Source organism: Chaetodon auriga, chromosome 19, assembly GCF_051107435.1.
Source record: "Chaetodon auriga isolate fChaAug3 chromosome 19, fChaAug3.hap1, whole genome shotgun sequence".
In the NCBI taxonomy this organism is placed as follows: domain Eukaryota; kingdom Metazoa; phylum Chordata; class Actinopteri; order Chaetodontiformes; family Chaetodontidae; genus Chaetodon; species Chaetodon auriga.
The window spans coordinates 15,777,473-15,799,325 of NC_135092.1; the positions used below are offsets into that span (position 1 = coordinate 15,777,473).

The following is a 21,853-nucleotide window of genomic DNA, read 5'->3' on the forward strand; positions in this document are numbered from 1 at the left end:
AGACAACATCTCTCCACCCACCAGAGGACTTGGAGCCCTGTGTCAGAGTTCTGACATGGCGTTGGCAGAGGAAGTAAACCCACACCCTGCTAGCCATGGATCAACCACAGCAGACCTCATTACCTGTCTGCCTCGCCTGTCACTGTAACAGCCAGTCATTCACCCCTTCACCCCCCAGTCATGCAGCATATGTATGGGTAGTATGTTAAAATCTTATCATATCTTAATTTTTAGGAATTTATGGGGTTCTTATCTCTTGGCAAGAAAGTGAATAGTTGTATTTCCCAAAATGTCAAACTTTTCCTCTCAGTGTCACAGATACTGTGCATGTTCTCAGACTTTCAACTTATATGTAATGATTGTTGAGGAGAGCGATTAGCATGTGCCTTTTGTATTTGACTTGTGCTTCAACTACAAAGTTCATGTAGTCATCTTCAAAAATACAAAAATTAAACACGGTAACCCAACACATAAAACATGCTAAACATGGCAAGCACAGTCAAAGACTTATGCGCTCTCCATGCTCCATGGTTTCACCTAAATTACCCAAAATGTTAACCAATCAGAAGCAGGAGCTGACTGAGGTTGTTATTGCTCCATATTAAGCATCCCACACTGAAACTACTGAACTGTGATCCATAGCAAATTAAATATTACAACATATTGATTACTTATATTTCTTCATTGCATAAAAGTCTCTAACAGTATTAATTTAGTTGTGTTTAATGATTGTGGTGGAGAATGCCGTCTTATATGTAGATCAAAATCTCCCATAGTTGGGTAGTCCCTCAGTTGGGTTGTACAGTGAAGTCTGTAAGTATTTGGACAGTAATTTTGGCTCAGTGCTCCAGCACATTAGATTTGAAATGAAATAATAACTATGAGGTTAAAGTGCTGACTTTCAGCTTTAATTTGAGGGCTGGTTTACATCCACATCAGATAAACTGTGCTGAAATTGTAGCCTTTTTGTTGATACGATCCCCCTAAAGGGGTGTATGTAAATACACCTACAGTGTTCATTGAATATGAATGTGAGCACCTTTTACACCCTTAACACTGAAATTTTGCACTTTAACCTTTCAGTCATTGTTTCATTTCATATCCCATGGAGTTGAGCCAAAACAATTAAAGTCATATCACTATCCAAATACTTGCAAACTGCACTGTATCAGTAAGTCTTTATGTTTACCCCAGTGTGTCAGTTTCTGTGTTAACTAATACCATACATCTAATTTAGAGAATAAATTCAGAAAGGTTTTTAAAGTGCGAAGACACACATTTATCACTTTGCTGAGGAGCGTTGCTCAAGTGGACCATGCAAACATTGGCAAAGTTAGTTTTCTTTCTTCATCTTCGACTCCCAACTACTAAAGCTGGGCTTATAAAAGTAAATTACATGTCTATAAACTAACCTCCTTGGTTTGTGGGGGCATATTTGAAGTTGCGTCATAGCAGCAAAACAAACCCTGAATTATGTAAGGCACAGTCATGGTACTCTCAGCTCAGCAGCTGTAGGTTTTAAGATATAAAATATATTTATATCGTTTCACTGCAAAAATCTCACACTGCTTCATGATTTTTGTTTGGCTTGTTTGATCCCTTTTTGGTTAGTTTGACAAAAGCCCCACATTCTTCTAAAGTACATGTCAGCTGACACACAAACAAACACACACGTATGTCTATAATCAAACTATAAAGCCTTTGCTTCAGACTTCATCTTTTCAGTTATTGCTGTAATCTGTTTTTGTCATTTACTCCATATTTTGCAACTTGTTAAGCCTCAAAATAAAGCTGTTTTCAGTTTTTAACGACCTCTTTTCCCACTTAAAGACCGTCAATAAAAACATTGCTTAAACTATATATGTATTAAAAAAGAAATATATCATCACTGTTTTCAAGAATAAATAAAATCAAGTAAAATTATTGCACAGCTTGGCAGCTAGTTTCAGCTCTGCCAAGTGAAAACAGGTCTACCATAGTCAAGTTTTGTCTATACATCAAATACCAGACCAGACCATTGATAAATAAATGTCTCCTGGACTAACTGGTCTTACAACATGCTCTTATCTTACATCCTCTGCATGTGTTCCTGATTTCTGCTATTTGTAGATGCTATTTGTACGTGAAAGCTCACACAGCTACGCACACGTATCTATACGTAGTCTGCAATGTACAAATACAAGGGTGAGGTTGTGGTCTGTGGCTGAACTCCATAGTTACATCCCACACCTGAATACCTGTGTCTCATTCTCAGACTGGCCTACTTTCACCCACACATGACTCATCGCCAGCCTGCTATCTGATAAAGACTCATTGTCCTTCCTTCTATTTTGAGGAAACAAGTTTGTCTACCTGGTTGTCTACTGTTACTATTTCCCTGGATCCTACCTGTAGCAATATATTTAACTACATATGGCGTCAGTGTATAACCGTGTGTCTCTTCCACTGTTGTGACAACATCAGATTCTGAACAACACAACTGCTGATATGCTCTTATCGCTTGTGGACTGCGTGGGAGGTTTGTGGTGCAATTTACTGCCACAAGGAGGCCAGCCAAAGTCCAAGAAATGAAACTGGGTTTACCTTTAGCGAAAGGAAAAAAACAAGCTTGAGGGAAAACCTCCCATCCTCTGGGGTCCACGAAGGGAGACACGGGAGATAAGAGAGCTTGTTCAAAGGTTTCCTGTGACCTTCATACAGACACACATTTCACGTACATTATACCTGCACTCAACTTCGCTAACTGTAACAGAGGGACTTCTGTTTCCAGTTGTATTTCATGCTCTATTATATTTCCATTTTTAGCCACGCTTACAGCTTTAGTTTGGTCTGAAAATTGGTCAGTCCTGTCTGAAACAAAGTGAAATATCTCAACAACTCGTATGGATTTCCATGAAATTTGTTACATACATTAATGGTCCAAAGAGGATGAGTCCTTTTGTGACCTTCTGGCTTTTATTGTACCGGTGTGTCTCAGTGCTTACAGGATGGATTGGACCAAATTTGGTACAGACATTCATGGTCGTCAGGGGTTGAAACCTAATGACTTGAGATCCTCTGACCTTTCCTGTAATGCCACCACGAAGTTGGCATCTGTGGTTTTGAGTGAAATGTCTCCACTAAACTCCTGGATGCATTGCCATGAAATTTGTGATGCACATCTATGTTCACCTCAGGTTGAATTGCAATAACTTTGGTGATCACTTTACTTTCCATATAGCACCATCATAAGATCAAAATTGTAATCTTCCAATACCTGCAAAACTAAGCCCCCCTGTTGTACTTCCTATATTATGCCAATTAGCAAATGTTTGTATTCTTATATGCCTAACATGTTGGACACAGTAAATCTGCTAAACATCGGCATGTTAGTATTGTCACTGTGGACATGTTAGCATCCTGACTGTAGCATTTAGCTCAAAGGCTGTTCCTCTTCTTGTTTCTTATATTTCTCTCCCTCTTTCATCATTTCCACCTTTTCATCACTTTACTTGCTTTTCTTCTTTCTTCTTCTTCCCCCCCTGCTCTTCCTCCTCCTCCTCTACTTCTCTTCCTCAATCTTTTCCTCCTCCAGTACAAAAACGCAATAGTGAGTGTCCATCCAAAACTCTGACTGACTGCAGAGAACCCCAGAGGACACTGCATACTTTCACCCTGCCCTAACATGTGCGCACACACACACACACACACACACACACATAATACACATAACCCTTCTCAGCTGCCTGTCCAATCACCACACCCGTCTGCATGACATCAGCCTGTGATGTCATCATGGGACCAATGTTGGCATGCTGTCCAGTGCAACTTCATCATCAGCATCATCATCCCTTGGCAGTGGTGGACGAGCCTGGGATGGGAGGCAGCTGGATTGTAACAATTCCTTCAGCCTTTGCAAATGTCAGTATGTGTGTGTGTGTGTGTGTGTGTATGTGTATGTATGTGTGTGTGCAGAGGGAGCAGAGGGGAGGCTAAAAGACGCAATTGCTCTAATTCAAACAATCTGAGCCAGACGGAGCTTGGGTTTCTTTGGCTACTTCGTCCTGTTTATAAAGTGCTTTCTGGGCAGATTCGCATCGTGTTTGTCAATATTTCAACCGCAAGGTCAATATTACAGTGACAGCGTTTATTTAAGAGGAAAAGGAGAGAGGAATGCGAGGCAAGGGAGAGACGGGGAAGACAAACACGTTGGAGGCAATAATCTGAGCAAAGGAATAAGATGGCATGGAAGGGATTGGAGGATTGGACAGGACAGGATGGGGTGGTATGACAGGGAAATGCGAGGTGTGACAAGACAGGATGGGATGGGATGGGACAGGACAGGGAGTGGTACAGTAGGGTGAGGCAACACATGGTGAGGCAAGACAGGAAAAGTGGAGCAAAAATATGATGACAGGTGCAAAAAGGGGACTGGATAGGTGAATTTAGGAAAATGAGAGTGCAAAAAGGGAGGAAATGAAAGGCGAGTCTTTTTGGAGATATTGGTATTTATCTTTTAGGATATCTTATGACAAATATGGTATTTTTCAGTGGCGACAACAGGGCTTTCTTAAAATGACAAAGATAGGGTACATTTACCAAGAAGAAGGAACATATGAAAAAGACGTCAAGTTGCAGTCCTTAAGATTTCAGTCATAGTTGACTGACGATACGTGTGGTAACTGGTGGTACTGCAGGTCAAAACACTCCTCAAAGAGCTACTTTGAAACTACGGCGTAAGAGGAACTGGTGTATTTGTTTACAGTGCAGCCAACTGAAGTCAGACAATAATTGGCCTTTTTCCATCATTCTGTCATGTGATTTTCGGCTGCACATGACGTGAGTCGGACAGTGAAAAGTGCGAGAAAGTTGGAGGTGTGCAGCCAGTTGTTTGCAGCTCTTCATCTAACGGCTCACTGTGTCTGGTGATGATCAGCTGATTGGCAAAAAATGGCAAAAATGACAGTTGACAAAAACAGTGCATTTCATGTGAGGCCAGTTAAATGCTTTTCATGTGAAGCTGCAGCAGTCAGAGAGGTTCAGTTTGCTTTAGCAGTAACTTAATGCAGGATTTGATCCAGGAATGTCACCACAGACACTCAATTTGTAATACTGCAAATACATAAATACTGCAGTTCTTTCATCAGTGGGAAACCCCTCTCACCTCGTCACATGTGGACATTTGGTCAAAACCCCTTGTGGTCACTTTTTCAGGCCCTGGGCAGCAGTGTAGAAGCTAGTGTAGAAGTGAGTGACATGTTCAATAACCATAACATGCTTCAGTGCAGTATTTACCCTGACATAAAGTGGAAGATTACTGAGCTGCAAAAACAGTTTTGGTGAAGTTTTAAAATAATCCTCCCCTAGTCTTAGAACATATATGTCAAGTTGCAGAAAATTGCATCATTATTTAATCTTTTCTGGGGGAGGAGCCCCATGTCCTCCGCTCCTACTGTGTCCCCCAGGATTTTGTTTTGCATGACGCCCCTGGTCACGTTCATTGTAAAGAAGGACGATGTGACCCAGTGCAGTGGTGTGGCTCAAGTGTGTGTTTTTAGTGTTTTTTGAACAACAATGGAGATGGCAGAGAGGAATAAACTTTAACAGGCCACACAGACTGTTTATTAGGAGCATGTCTGTTTTATCTTCAGTCTCTGCGACTTGTATCTGTATTTTCCTAAGTTTTTGGACTTTGTGAAGAACCGTTTGGAACATCAGTTCAAATGTGCATACTTGTGTGCCTCATTTGATGTCATCAGACTACAACATGAGGATGATGAGGGTGCTTGGGCTTTATCATTATATGTTTAAATCTGACCAAAGTGTGGAGAACCCCCATTTCTCCATATTTGATTTTCCAGTCGTCTGGAACTTTAACAATCTGTCATGAGTGCGGTGATCTTCTCAAAAGTTAAAGCTTTTCTCTGCTAATGAGAGCGCTGCTGGATCACATCATGTAACTGTCATTCAGTGACCGGAATTTGAAAGAAGAGTTCAATCGTTCACCGCCTATTTCACACGGCTGGACTCAGTCAAACTGATGAGCTCGGCATGAGTCTGAATAGCTCTGCCCAAAGCTGCCTTAATGACATTTGACTAAGACTGTGTTACTGCGTGACTTTGTCACTGGCTCATCCAAACCAACTGTTCATGAAAACTTCTCGTGAGGAACCGCGGCACTCTGGCGCCTGTGCAGTGAGTGTATACCCTGGAAACAACCACAGAGTTACAACACACCTGGAGCCCATCCCAGGGACACAGAGACAGAGAATGAGAGACAGACGGACAGACAGAGACGGATGGATGAGCCTTAACCTCAAAGCTTCTGACAGCATCCCAGCTCTCTACCCCTGGATTAATTGCTTCATTTGGAGCAGCCCATGCTGCTTTTAGGGACCGTCTTTCAATCGTGCTAGCCGTCAGGCATTAGTGCTAACATCATGCTGCCATTCAGCATCGATCGCCTCCAGATGTTGTCATGTATAGTTCATTTTCACAAAAGCAAAGCAGTCTTAGCCAGGCACGTAATGTGAGACATAAACAGTTTTGTATTCACTATGTTTGTCTTTTTGCTTACCTGACTGACAGAAATCTAATAAAACTGTTACTTCTGGAGACGTTGCATATCTTATAGCATTCACAGCACCAAGCTCTTAGCCGGTGTCCTTTAACCCACTTAAGGGTGTAAAGGACAAAAGAATGTAAATCTGATCATCTCAAATATTCTGTTTTTGCGAGAGAACCCTGAGGCTGCCAAAGGGAAAATACTGCATATACTGTACAGTATCCAGCTGAGTTGGACAGCAGAAATCATCGGTGGTGAATGTTTTACATTAGGGTAATAAAGTGGACTGGAAGAATCCACACTGGATCAATAGCGCAGGGCAGCTTGCCAAACCATGTCATTAACCGCATATTAATTCTGGCATCGGCCGGAGAGCCACATTCTGATCGGGGTGGTTTCTAGAGGAGTGTTTACCAAAACAAGACTTCCAGCTCTGCTTAAGTGGTTTCACAGAGCTATCCAGTGACGTAGGAAACCTCGACATATTACCGACTTTATGTACGCATGTAGAAATGTGAGGTCATGTCAGTCTTGTAAGTGTACTTTCTCACCAGAATGTGCTATGCTCTGGACTGTTTCCCAAAGAAAATGAAAGCCTGGTCCTGCACTGGATCAAAAGCACAGTTGTTCTGACATAACTTTGCTCCAAACAATGAGAGTGTGAAAAGCTGTTGACTGAGAAACTTGCATGCATTAAACACTGTTTTTATTCCAGCAATAGAAACGGCGCTAAAAGTCAGGCTGTTCACGAAAGCAGTGCAATCAAAGCGGAGATATATTTCAGTTTGAATGTGACACTACGTTTTACCACAAACTTAAATGCACCTTATGGACTCTTTAATATCAGCGGCGTGCTGAATACCATCTATATAACCTCCACCATCTCGCACAGCTGATATCTCATTCTTCTCACTCCAAATATAAGACATGTGTCAAAATGTTCCTCCCCTAATTGACCCCTAATCACATTTGCTGAACACACAGATGTCTGGGGGGTCTGTCGGGCTTATGTCTCCTGAGGGTGTCATGTTTGCTCGGTCCTTTCACAAGTGCATCACATGTATTTTCTGTGAGCCTCTATTTTTGACCTCTTCACAGAAATCCAGCTAAGGAACAAATGAATTCTTCTTTTTTGATATTTCCGTAGCCTCACATGCAAAACTTTAATGTCGATACAGTGGAAGACTATACACAAGGAGCGAACTTAACAGTTAAAGGGATGTATTTGGACCAGCAAAGTAAAGGAAACAGATGTAAGGCAAAAGGATGATGGTGCAAATGTGAAAATGAACTTCAGTGGAGCACAATTTAATGAGACTGGCTTTTGAGAGCCAGTCCCTGCGTTCAGAGCGACAGGCTGAAGATGATGAAGGTGAGAGTTCATGCTGATACTTGTTATTAGCTGATTAAGATGTACGATGACCCCTGACCTCTCCATAATGTAAACCACGTGTGGCCAAAAGACGACACTCGGTTAATACAATCCTGTTTTTGCACGAAGGCTAATCACTTTAAGTTGGATATCTTTCTCTATCAGTTTTCTCTCGCTCTGATCTTTCAGTATTTATGTCACCGGGCTCAGAGAAGCTTCAATCTCAAGATCTTTCTGTCCTAAGTGTGAAATATCATTATAAACAAACCATAAAACCATATTTAAAGATGCTGATAAAGTGGGCAGTGTAGAAATACTGTATTTAAATTGAAGGAACACATTGTAAAAGTCTTGGCGAGTCCACTATGTAAACCAGCGAGTTGCATGTAATTGTTTCAAGCTGATTGATTCCAGTTGGGCTGAAAGTGTTTAAACACTAAAAGGCTGAATGTTAATTGGATTTTTATTAAGTTTCTGGTCAAAACGATGAATCTAAATGAGTGAGTGGCTATTTAGATCTACACTGACTTTTTAAACTCCATGCAAAGTCCAGCAGACTGACAAAAGCAAATAAGGAATAAGAGTTAAAGCCATATTATCCTGTTAACTTTTTCATAGTCTAACTAAACTGAATCATTGGCTTCAACTTTCACCTCCGCTGTATCTCTGACATCAGCGCTCAGTAAACCATTGAGAAGAATGTGGCAGCTCATATCTGGCTCTAATTAGGAACTCTGTCAGCACTGTTGGAAGAGAGAGACACAGAGAAAAGTTGGGAAAGGGGGTTTAATTTTGCAATCAGAGCTCGTCTTGAGTCGAATCGAAAAGTTTTCAACACTAATAAATGTCTTCACGTATGCAGCTTCATTTGAACATCTCATATCCATCAATGCTCTCCCAAAATGTTCAGGAAAAGTTTTAAAACACAAATATAGTCATGAAAAGTGAGACACTTTTCCCACCACATGAGGATTAGGTGAAGGACACAGCCTGTGGTTTTCACATTGAACTAACGCGGTGGAAAGTGGAGGGTGTTGTGGTCTTGCTGGTGGATGGATGGATACAGCCTTAAACTCAGCTGACCTGGGTTTAATTCCCAGCTCATATCGAGGAGTTTTCTACTGTGCATGAAGTTTCACTCTTAAGGAAACACATTTCTTTCTTTAAAATAAAAAAAAAAAACATATCCTCACTTACGTTTCTCAGTTTCAACCATAATCAAGAACCAAACTGTTGTACATGCCAAACCATAATCCTTTTCTTAAGCATAACACTATATCTAGTTTTTGGAAAGTAATCTTCGCATGATTTATGTCGACAACATGCAGACTGAATTTAAGAGTTGTGCTCATTTCACTTTGTTGGACCATGTGCATATCATTACTGCAGTTCATCCACTAGTTAGGATGGAGCAAACAGCCAAATCTGGGTCCGACGACAACATATTGAACCGAAAATGTGTTTTTCTTTTTTATTGTATTGTGCTATACAGCTGGAAATGATAATACGCTATCTGATTATTAATGACCTTGAATCCAAACAAACATAATTAACACTTTCCACTAAAACTATATCCAGCTCTGTCACAAACATGTTTAGTTTTATAGTACCATCATCAGGTCAAAGTTTCCAGTATTCTGTTTTATGACCAAATATCTGGAAAGCTTCAGGCTTAGCTGTAGTTTGTGTTAAGTGCCAATTAACAAATTTTAGACATACTAAACTAAGATGGTGAACATGGTATATACAAGCTAGTAACACAGGATGTTTGCATCACTGTTGTTAGCATTTAGCTCAAAGCACAGCTGTGCAAAAGTACAGCTTTAGTATGACTTTAGACTCTTGCTCATTCAATTGCACTAAAAAAAAACTGGACTCTGGAGGAGTAGAAGCTGTAATCTCGTCTTCATGTTCACATTCAGTGAGCTGGAAAACTTTAACACTGACACAGGAGACTGAATTCACCCAACTACTAAAATTAAAATTGGCAATGTACACACCTTAACTGAATATGGCTAACATGCACATTTTTATACTTAATAAGACTTTAAGTCCATTTTTGTGGAAAATAAACACAGAAAAACTAGTGTCAATGGTTCAATGGCAGCAAGAAAACTGCTTGCTTGGCAGCTGCATAAAAACATCTCAACACATTGTTGTTCTGTTGACAATAAATGGTGCTGTGACTGATGATGTGCTGCAACAGTTAAACACTATCTAAAACCCCAGAATGGTATCAAGTCGAAGATGATTCGATGGATTCGGGCCAGGGAGGAAAAGCAGCTCGATGCTTGAGTAAACACACATTTCACATACTGATGGCAGAGGCTCACAATGAGATCAGGACTTCATTACAGTTAAACAAGCTATAAACTACACGCGCGCACACACACACACACGCGCGCACGCACACACACACACACACACACACAAACACAACTACATATGCATTCATAAACATAATTGATTTGAACATAATCATATGTACAAATCAAGACTATTATGCAAGTTGACATTGTTGTGTCCAGATTTACTTGTGTAACTGACATTTACATATATTGGACGACACGTCGATGTTCTGCCAGATATAACAGTAATTAGAATAGAATTAATAATAGCAGAACATTATAGATTGAGTAATACTTTAGCCAGCATTATCTCACATTATGTTTAAGATTGCTATTGAAAAGACTTTTATAGGATCACTGAGTTTACCCACAAACACTGCCTAAGTGAAGTTATGATTACTATAATGATATAATGTGCTAACCACCTCCAATTTTTCCCCCTCGACACAGAAAGATTGATGGTGGCCAGTCAGACCGTTCCCTGAGGAATCCTTTGAAACTGTGCAACAATGTTGATATAACAAAGATTCATTGTGACTTTTCTAAAATAAGTTGTCCAGTAAGATTGTGAAAATGATTTATTGCCTTTCGAGGGGAACATTCCTGATTCCTAATAAGTTGCAATAATTTCAGAGCAATCCGCTTCATCTAAGCCAGTTATACTACAACAGACGTAATGTCTTTTACTTGCTAAATGAATTAGCCTTTGCAAACAACTGATTTCCTCTGGGGGGTTTTACCACAGGAATTTGACAAACTCTTGCTATTAATCCTGGTTAAATACCGAACTCCAGACAGCACAAATATAATGGTAAGCCAAAATAAAGTCTCAGATGGGTTCGCAGTTGCATTGTTTTAACGTTGCATTATCTTAATGTGCAGTGTCACTATATTGCTCAACCCTCCATCGTCTGTGTGCTTTAAAGATTAAAGCTGATTTAGTTTCCGAAGTAGCAGTCTTTTCATTGGATTTCTCAGGAGTCGTGTCAGACCAACGTCAGCATTTCAACAGGAAACCGAATTCCAGAGATCATATCCTGCTCTATGTAAGATTTACAGTGTAAAATGCAGTGATTCAATGCAAAAAACATGATCAAAAGCCGAAATTGCACAACTAATCATCGGCGGAATCAATCATTCTGTGATCATATGCCACTGTTGCCTGATCCAAGTGTTGAGCTAACTCATCGCGAGCTTTTAAATCAGCTCTCAGATCTACTAATTATTCACTGTTACTTTTGCTGTGGTTCACTGGCCTTCTTAAAAATGGATCGAGTCTCTCCTACTGAGTGAAACATGGTTTCAATAACACCACTGCAACGATTTGACAATCATCACGGTTGCCATTCGCCACATCTGAAATCAGCACATTCTTGGCTCCGTGCGTCACCTTGAGGCAGCTCAGAGGAGCCATACCTCTTGTGAAATGAATGCATGCTCCTCTTATGATATTTCTCGCCAAGGTCAAAGGTTAAAATGTCTCATCTGACAAATAATACTTATACTGACCTGAGGCAATCACTTGAGATACTGTTGTGAGTGAAAAGGAGCTTGAATTGTCATTTGGCCAATGAAATGAGCTCATCAGTACCACATGAGGCAACATCTGGGGTGTAATGAGCAACTGCAAAAGTCCGGATTGAGAAAGTCCTTTCACCTCCATCAAACAACCCGCCAACTTTCATCAGATTTTGATTCAAATTTGCTGAATCCTGATTGGCCGTGTTATTGCGTTTTTCCTGCTGAGTCCTGCCAGCTTTAAACCAGTGTGGAGAGCACAGTCAAAACAACACAGATAGAGATCTCTCATCTGAAATAACCAAAACTGTTCAATCTCTGGCAGAAAAATGTAGGAGTCGTATTAAGAAGCTGATTGAGAGAGTAGGGTTTTTTTTAGGGGCCTTTAAAGCCCCTGAAAACTTGGTTTCAACTTATTTGTAACTTAAATGACTAAAAATACAACATTTAAAGTTAAAATTCAGACAAAAAGCATCCTTGGGTGTTATTAATCAATACTTTTACATTCATAAACTCGCTTTTGACGTGAGTGTTCTGGAGACCTTATTTCCATCTCGTCGAAGGAGTCTTAAATCAGACTAATCTAGCAACATCGACAACACTCTGTGCACTGTTGAACAGTCAGTTAGGGTCATGTATTCTCCTAAAAAACACTGTCCGTGTGGTCCAGAAAAAACCCTGCAGTTACAATAATGCAAAATTGGGAAGATCATGACATTCTCATGAACACTGGAACTACAATACGGCATCGCCCCTGTTTGTTTTCTTGGCTCAAATACCAAAACTTAACAAAACACTGACAAGAAAACTGTGTTGCATTAACACCTTGAAGAATGTATGTGTAGGTGCAAATGTTGTTGGAGTTATTTACCTGAAAGAAAGGCGACATAAAAAGAAGCAACAGACAGTTTTACAAGGTGCCATGAAGAGAGGAAAACAAACATAACATATGTTCCTAAGCTGTAATATGCTTTTCATTACATCCTGGTGCTAAAAAAAATATATATTCCCTTTTATTCCCCTGCCAGGTAATAAAACCTTAATTGATTATTGTGATAAAATTAAATAAACCTTTAGCTGGATTTTATGACTCCAAACTTCCTGCAGAGTTTGGTAAGCAAACTAAGGGTGACTGTCAGGGCAATGCACTCAGGGAATGACCTCACACCAAATATAACACAGGGGGTGACTTTAGTGTTGCCTTTTTTTTATGACCATGGTTATTTCATTAAGCATAAAAGTGAGATATTTCGGATTGAAAGGAAAATTGGATAAATACTGCTTTCTGTCAGGATTATCAGTAACATTTTAATGCCTGCAGGTCTGACTGAGTGATACCTCCAGGATGTGTTTGCAGAGCTTGGCACAACAACTGGAAACAGTGGGAAACAGCTGACTTCATCAACCGCTCCAGCTGTCTTATTGACATATTATCTAATATATTCTCATGTAATGTCTTGTTTATTTATATGGCTTTAGAGGCACTTATGATGACGGATTTATTAAGTAATAATTTATGAATCCATCTAGCACCTCTGCACAGTATCTCCAGCTGCAGCAGGTGTTGCAGTTGCATGTCCATTTTGGAAGCAAGGTGATATCTTACAAGAGATATCCTGAAACAGGAAGCTGCTTTATGAGAGATGACTTGCACAGGCAATACAACACCGAAAATTTGATCTAGAATGATTTTCGATATCTCCTCGAGAAAGTTAATCTGCAAACTACACTTCAAGACCTCTCACTGACACAGTAACTGTCACCATAAATTAAATATTCATGCACTCAAAGCACATGGTTTCATTAAACTGATAAGCCTCACAGGATTTCTGCAGTTTGACAGTGATTCGATTCAAGCCAGAAAAGGGTGCAAACTGAGTCAAGGATATCCTCGCTGCACCCCGCCTCAGCAGGCGAGCTGCCTGCTGCCTCATGCGCAATGCTATGCTCACTATTTTCCATCGTTCACGCTCGTTCCAGCTCTAATTTCAGAAAAAAAACATGTTTACTTAAAACATGCGGCCCCTCTCACACCTCTTTCTCTCTCCTTGCCTCTACGGATTTTTCTTTTTCTCACTTTTTCCTCCACCCCCCCCTTTGCTTTCTCTTTGTTTGTCCTATCCTGCATGTGTCCTGTCCTGTGGTCTTTCTGTAGTGTCCATATGCTCTTAGAATTAAAAGGGAGGGGAGGGAGAGAGGAGGTGGGCAGCTCAACCCTCCTCCTGAGGGAGCATCTGCTTCTCTCTCTCCTCTTGTCCACAATCATCCCCACCTCCCTCCCTCTCTCTCTCTCTCTCTCTCTCTCTCTCTCTCTCTCTCTCTCTCTCTTCCTCTGCGGACTAACAAACAGCTCTGACCTCAGACACTTGGATGCATTACAGAGCAGCAACATGATACAAAACATAAAATATGCAGCCAAATGACAAATCAGGTTAGGGATGTGGCCGAACTCCAGTACACCACAAACATTTGCACATCATTGAAATACCTATTACCTTCATACTGTATGTTGTAATGTTACAAAAACACCTTTTCAGCTCTGATCTCCTCTGATATTGTGTTTAACATTTGGATAAAATTAAAGGTCATGTTCCTCAGATGCTCTTCATTACACCTTCCCAAATATTTAAGTTCACCTGCTATATTATCTACGGTATGTTACAGCTTTAGAGCGGATAACTGAAACATCATGCTGTCAGTGATGACGGTTTCTACAAGGACAATTTAAGCAAGACTAAATGTCTAACTAATAGTAAACCTTTTGCAAAATATGTTTTTTTCCTTTAGAATAACAAAATTCAGAGCCATTCAGTTGGTGTGCTTTAGTGCTTTTGTCGGTTATAAGACATGTTGCCTTTTACTGCTGTTGTTGTTTAAGGTTGAGCTCAGTTTAAGTACTTTATACACTGTTGGTTAGTTTAATCTACAGTAATGCATCATATTTTATAAGATCATCATATGTTTGTGGTGTCACTGTTCTGTGAGAACCATGTGTCTCTAAAAAGTCAACTTTTCATGAGCTCAGAAAAACAGCCTGTTTTCAGCTTTGTGACTATGCATTATCCAGCTAATCCGGGACGGTTTAAAATAGTCTATACAGATTAAGAGGTAGGAGAATTTTCTCAACCTGTGAAAGTCACATAATCCTTCAGTTTTTCACAAAAATTCAAACTCAGAATCACCAAGATGGAGATATATCTTTTTTTAGTAGACATGACGGGCATGAAAAATTGGAAATTTTGAAAAATTTTGAAAAAAAGATCGATACAACTCCGACATCTCCAACAGTTAGCTAGACTGGGCTAACCGCTAGCCTGCCTCTAAACGTCTTCGCTGGGTGCAGTAACTTCCTACTGTGAGGTTGCAAGGCAAACAATGGAGACTACAGGAAGTCCACTCTACTAGGTACTAATAAGCAAATATTATAATATTTAATACATGTACATTCATGCAATTTTAGATTACTTACACAAGATTTTTATGAGAAGTTTCAGAAATATAAGCTGAAATGTTTTAATAAGAACAAGGTTTATATGTCATTACTTGTGTATTTGGGCTAATCTCACATTGTAAAATAGGAAATGATGAATTTGACTCTATGGCTGCTTACAGCTTGTCGAAGTGTCTTTTTTTTTTCAATTTATGTGCAGATAATTTCAGATGCTCACTGTGTAGACACACCGCTTCACTGATCGACTCTACAGTTTCCACACATTCGTCAATAAACACAGGGAGCAGCTGAAGTGTTATCCACTCAATATGTCCATAAATTACAAATGAACCCAATAGCACACCCTGAGAAGTCATTTTCCACCAGCAGTTCCAGAATATGACTGATATAAAATTTCATATCTCCAAATGATGCTTTGAAACATCCCATGAAATACATCAGCCTTGCGTTGCCCACGAGAGCCTGAGCAGCTGTTTAAAGTGAGCCGAGTAACAAATTTGGAGCCCTAAAACACAGGCGACATGTAATGCGTGTCTCAGCGGGCGCAATAAATACTGCAATAAAATTATGATAGTGTCAATGTTTCCAACCTCCACGAAGGGAGAGAAATGAAGTGAGGTCCAAGCACTTATGTCAGAGACAAGGTCTTTTGTTAGGTGACATAAATTTGAATGGGTCCTACTTATATGTGATATTTAACCAGGAGTATTTAATCAAATTCAGCTCTGTTAATGTCTGTTCTGGGTGAAGCTTTCGATCTCTGATGCACAAGTTTGGGGAGTAATGAGTTAAATGTAAAGGTGTTGTGTCATTCAATCACAAAATAAAAGTAATGAGAAACATTTAAGTGATTGATCAAAATGTGGGTGATGACAAAGGGGTTACATCTGGATATATTCTTTTCTGTAAAAATCCTTTATGGAGAATGTAACATTCATTCTGTTGCTTTGCATCTTTTCAACTGCAGGAATGTCTTCTGGCAGATTTCCAGACAGCGTGGGTCAGCAAAGCCGCTGGGACACCATCAAGGTTAGGATGGCTCACAAGGTGCCGTCTCTACATCTAGACAAACTCCATTCATAAGGCAGTATGGGCTCAGATATTGAATGCTGCTTTTGATTGGTTGGCTTGTATGAATTTGCACCGCCTCACATCCACCAGTCAAAACAATCCGCATTGGTCTAGTCCACGTCCACGGGTGGCCAGAATGCCTTTCAGTGGTGGAAATTTAACAGTGAGGAGTGAGGAAACATCTGGGAGGAAACAGGTAAGGTAAGTTAATAAATCCTCAATCAGTCACATAAAATAGAGTACCTCCTGCCTTATCAAGCTTTATTTTCCAGTTAAAAGAATCTGCTAGAAAAGTAATCAAATGTAATAAGTTACATTGCTTCATTGAATTGTTACATTACTTGTTACATTTTTAACAGACTAACACTTGTAACTTATTAGATTTCAAAACTAACCTTCCCAAAGCTGCTGATACATAAAACCCTCCTATTAAATATAAAACAATGGATTCTATTTCACTTGATGTCAGATTTTTACCTGTAAATAATCTGGAAGTGATGATTTCATATTTTTGCTCAGCATGACAAAGCGAAGCAGACTATTTACATTTTTAGTAATATGGAAGACTGTTTAAGTCACTTCTGTTGTGTTGTAGTACAATAGAACTGAACCCCATGCTTTTCTGTGATTATGTAATTACCTCTTAAATACCTTTTCACATACTATGTCATTAAAGTTGCCTAAACCATAGCTCAGTTCTTGTGTTTCTTGTGTATTCAATTTTGTCTCCAACCCCCCTTCCATGTCTGCTCTGCCCCGCTCACACAAACATGGTCTAAATCTGCAGGGCACCATCCCCGCTCTGCTGACTCAGACCAGATCAAGGCGTGGGGAGTCTTCTTTTTGGCACCGACGCAGGAGCAAGGATCTGGAATTACTGGGCATCACGCCATGTGACGATGGTGTCACACTTGTTTGGTGCGTGTAGATGCATAGCTGCGTGCTATACATCAATAGAACTACACAAAGGGCTTTCCTCACCGGGTAGGAAAGGGTGTGTAAAGGGAGCACACTTCTGTATTGGTGATGATTCATGTGCACTTTTAAAGGATGAGTCCTTTTTCAGGTTTGAGTGCAACAAGTCCACGCTTGATCTTAATGTGCAAACTCGAGGTGAAGGCTTTGGTCCGTTTCTTGAAACCATAAAGCTTCAACTGCATTAAGCTGCAAGCATGATGCAGTTGCATCATTGGGGAACAGATGTTTGTGACATTCTGTATCCAAACTCTCTCCCTCTTGTGCTTTCTGCTTCTCCTGTGTACTTCACCCACAAATATACTCTTTCTTTGATGTCACTGCACCTTCTGGGACATTTACAAGTATTTCCCATGAGGTTCACTGAACGCATAGCGATGATGCATTTACTTAAGCAAGTTTAGATGACACATAAACAAAGCAGCATATCACAGCAACCAGGCTTTCAGTGTGCCATAAAGTGAGGGGGAAAAAAAGGAGAAGGGGAAAACAAGGATAAGGAATAATGACAAAATCATGCTGTTCGTTTGGCAGCAAACACCGAGGAGCACTTCAGAGGGAATCCAGGGAAACTGAGTAAGCATATTTGCTTTTACTCTCTGGAGTGTCTTCAGCATGTATTGCAGTGGACTGAAGATAGGCCTGCTATGTATTATCAAGGTTTCGGTTCAAACTTGCGTATGACAAGCCATCCGTCTGGTTTAGGCTTTTCATGTTCCACTCCGCTTCTCCTTCTTCTTCACATGCAAGGTATGGTTCATTAGGAGTGTGAGAAATGAGAGCTGATTTCTCTTTTCTGTGTTTTGTAGTGAGGACTCTACCAGATTCCGACTAATTACAGGCCAGAGGGGGTACAAGCTGAACCAAACAGCTTAGCACACATCAGAGACAAGAATGTTTCTGCCCTTCAAAGCCTCATGAACGTATGTGTCCTCAAACCACAAGCTGCTAATATACTGTAAAGGGAGCTATATTAAGTGAAATATGAGCTGAATAATGACTGGCAGGCAACTGCTGCAGTATACAGGCTTCCACATGTTTATGTTTTATCCGCCTTACGCTCTGTGTGTCTTAGAGATATACCTGAATGCCTTTTAAATAGCTGAGACAAGCACCCATACACCCCTAAAATCCATATTTCTCCTTTTGTTTCCCCTTCAATGAGTAGTTTGACATTTTTTGGAAATACGCTTTTTTGCTCTCTTGCCAGGGGAATACCACGCTCATATCTGTTTGTTAAATATCGAGCTAAGCCAGGAGACAGTTATCTTAGATAGTGAGATTAGCTCCATCCAGGCTTTGACTGCTCGTGGCCTACTTTTGCTCAGCCAAGAAATAGTGCTGCTCCTAATTAAAACACAACCTGTTGTTTTTCCACTTTGGTTTTTGTATGAATTTGACAAATGAGATGTAACGTGTAAAGTAGTGAGCTTTAGACGTGCTTGTAGCCTGCACAGATTTACTCTACCTTTTGGACAGAGCCAGGCTACCTGCTTCCCCCTGTTTCCAGTCTTTATGCTAAGCTACGATAACTGTCTCCTTGCTGTAGCTCCATACCACAACACATCACTCGTTACATGAGAGTTGTATTGATCTTCTCGTCAAAATTGATGCAACAGAGCCAGAGATACATTCTGTTTTTATTACACACATCCTTCATCCTATGCAAAACCTGCTGCCTACATTTCCCACAATGCCGTTTGGTTGGAGATTCAGGTGTGTTATGCTAGTAGCAGCTAATGTAGCCTTGAGTTGATAGCCTGAAGCAGAGATGAGGAGCAGCCTACAGAGGTCCCATACGCTCACTTCATTTTTAAACTTGTAGTCTTCAGCCCCAACAGACGCTGACTCAAGTGACATCACCTGAGGCAGTTTATCAAACATCATGCAGCTCCCTCTGAGTTGCCCTTTAAGTGAAATATTCAAACCCAAGACTCCATGTTTTTTATAGCTACACCATTCCATCAAATTAGATTCCAGATGTCAATGGCCCAAAATTCGACCTGACATGTCTGCTATCTTTGGAAACTTCAGGATCTCTGCTAGAATTTAATATAAAGTTCTGCAGGTTTGAACAGTGTTTAGCTGCACAGCATGAATTTGTAAGGAGCTGACACCCCAGCTCTCTGGATTTGCATATGAAATGTTACTTCTCAGGAAGTTAACCTTAAGGAGGTATAATACCTCTGCGTGCTTCTCACTCCATATCCCCATCCAGCAACCTCTACCTCCCCCCATTTTCTTTTTCCTCCTCTCTTTCACTCTCTCTCACACATACAATATCAATGCACACACAGGTCAAATAGACGGTTGGAAATCTAAGCTATTGATGGCCACCATGGGAAATGCCGGAGTTTGGGCCGAATAGACTGAGCCATTTCTTCCCACACCTGCTGCTTTGTGTCACTTTATCCCAGAACATCCTCTCTGGCCACCTTATCCCGGCCTTCCCAGAGACAAGTATAGGATGACGAGCAGGGTGATTGCCAAGTGCTCCAAAATAGCAGCCATCTCATAAAAAATGACAATAAAGCTGCAGTTTTTATGTTGATATAGTTTCTATTTGCTTGTAAAAGTAAATATAGTGACTCACAACATATGTAAACTTGTTGCAGGTTGCTATGAATTTTCAATTTTATGCATGAAATATGTCAATTTTATTGTAGGACAGTTTATGTTCAAAAAGCCTCTCTTTCACTCTCTCTCAGCTTTCCCCCAGTAGGATACACAGGTAACCAGAGCAGCCAATGGATCCAGTGACATCAGACACCACCAAGGAGAATTGACTCTTTTCTCCAAGCCACGGGAAACCCAGGATGCAATCTAGGCCTCTCACAGTCAGCACGTTACCCAGCAACACAGGCCCAAAGCTTGGGTTACCACCCTACCCTCTTCTCTTTGTGCATGCCTCCATTCAGCAGAGAGAAAGATAACTAGAGCTGTTTTAGGCCCTGAGGTGGGATTAATGAGTTTTCGGCACCAAAGTGGCTTGTTGTCGTGGCTCGGACTTTAAAGGTTTCGACTGTCAACTTAAATATTCAGAAATACTACAATGAAAACACTTTATAAAGTCAGTTGGCAGTTATTTCCCATGTGACATCCTCTGTACTCACATGTGGGAGACACCAGAGGTCTATTTAAGCCAGTGTGCATGCTCATAAGTGTGGAGTGGGGGAGGCTGTGCACGGGCCTGGGAAACAGACTTAATCTGAATGATCCACTTTCTCAGAACATAAATTTCTGGCATAATTAAACACTTCACAGTACATGACCAAAGAGGGGACTGATGGCAGGAGTGTGTTTCATCTGTCCCAACCGGAACTGTAATGTTTGGCCAAATAAATAGAGGGAATCAGCTTTCCCGCAAGCCCAGTAATTAAACGAGAAGGCTTTTTTTAGCGCTGCACTGCTTTGAATCGTATCGGTATCGGCTAGATAAGGCTACATCTTAATTTGTATAGCATGACGAAAACACAGAACTCAAGCAAAACAGTTGCGAAATTAAGGAAAACGCCTGAAATGCCTGCTCTTTGAAATTTAATCAGATTTGTCTCCAGTAAAAATATGTGCCTAATCAATCATTTCCCTGAAAGAGAAAGACAAACAATCATCACACCATGGATCATTAAGCTAAATGGACACACGCCTCAGTATGCCTGTGCTCAGCAGGCCAGCTAAGTTTAGTACTGCCAACAGTTTTGATCAGCATTAACAGCTACAATGGTACATGCAAAACGGTGCTGTTTACCACAGTGAAAAAGAGCTCTCATTAACAGAACATAATAACTGTAGGCACCAAAATACAGTCTGGGAGACAATGGCTTCAGGCCGAGTTTATACAAAACAGTGATTGGCTTCTGATTAAAATATTGGCAAAATAAAAAGGCGTCAGTATGTCACTAAAAGTCAATTTGGCATCTAGTAATTGCAGCATTGTTAAAACCAGTGTCAGTAAAATAGCAGGGCTGGGAAAAGGCATAATACAGTGTTATACAGAGGAAATATGGTGGAGCGAAGGAGGGCAGAGCAGGAATGAAGGTCAGGTAGCACCTGTTTAACATCAGCAACTAACAGCAGGACTATGAATCAAACCATCTGGGTACAGCTCTGCCCATCAGATTACTGCTTGGCATGCAGCTGTGTATGCATGTGTGTGTGTGTGTGCGTGGACAAGTCTTACTCATGTTGTGGGGACATAAATGGGTTTACATAGTCACACTGTGGGGAATCGTCTTCCTTATGGGGACAAAATGGAAGTCCCCATAACATAAATCATTACATTTTAGGGTGAAGACTTGGGTTAAGCTTAGTTTAAGGTTAAGGTTAGCATTAGGAATCTAATGGTTGTGCTTAAGGTTAGGGTAAGTCTCCAGGAAATGAATGTAAGTCTATGTAATGTCCCCAAAAGGTATGATAATTGTGGTTTTGTGTGTGTGCGTGTGTGTGAGAGAGAAAGAGACGTAGATAGACTGATATATGAGAGCATGAGAGGAGAAAGAGACAAAAATGAAAAGCAGATCATACTCTCTGTAAGTGGAAGCGCTTGAGGAGGTCAACAGTAATCATGTCTCTCT

At 40.5% G+C, this 21,853-nt stretch overlaps 1 long non-coding RNA gene across 2 annotated transcripts in view; it reads left to right on the forward strand.

Moving 5' to 3' along the window:
• The window catches only part of LOC143338216 (uncharacterized), a 37,060-nt gene extending 18,857 nt beyond the window's left edge, over positions 1-18,203 (forward strand). The window contains exons 4-7 of one of the 2 annotated variants that reach the window (XR_013079231.1): positions 16,201-16,262; positions 16,395-16,505; positions 17,092-17,222; positions 18,089-18,203. This is a non-coding gene — a long non-coding RNA (uncharacterized LOC143338216). Of the gene's footprint in view, positions 1-16,200; positions 16,506-17,091; positions 17,223-18,088 lie in introns of both variants that reach the window. The other variant, XR_013079230.1, reaches the window with a different exon arrangement.
• Positions 18,204-21,853: the final 3,650 nt, after the last annotated feature.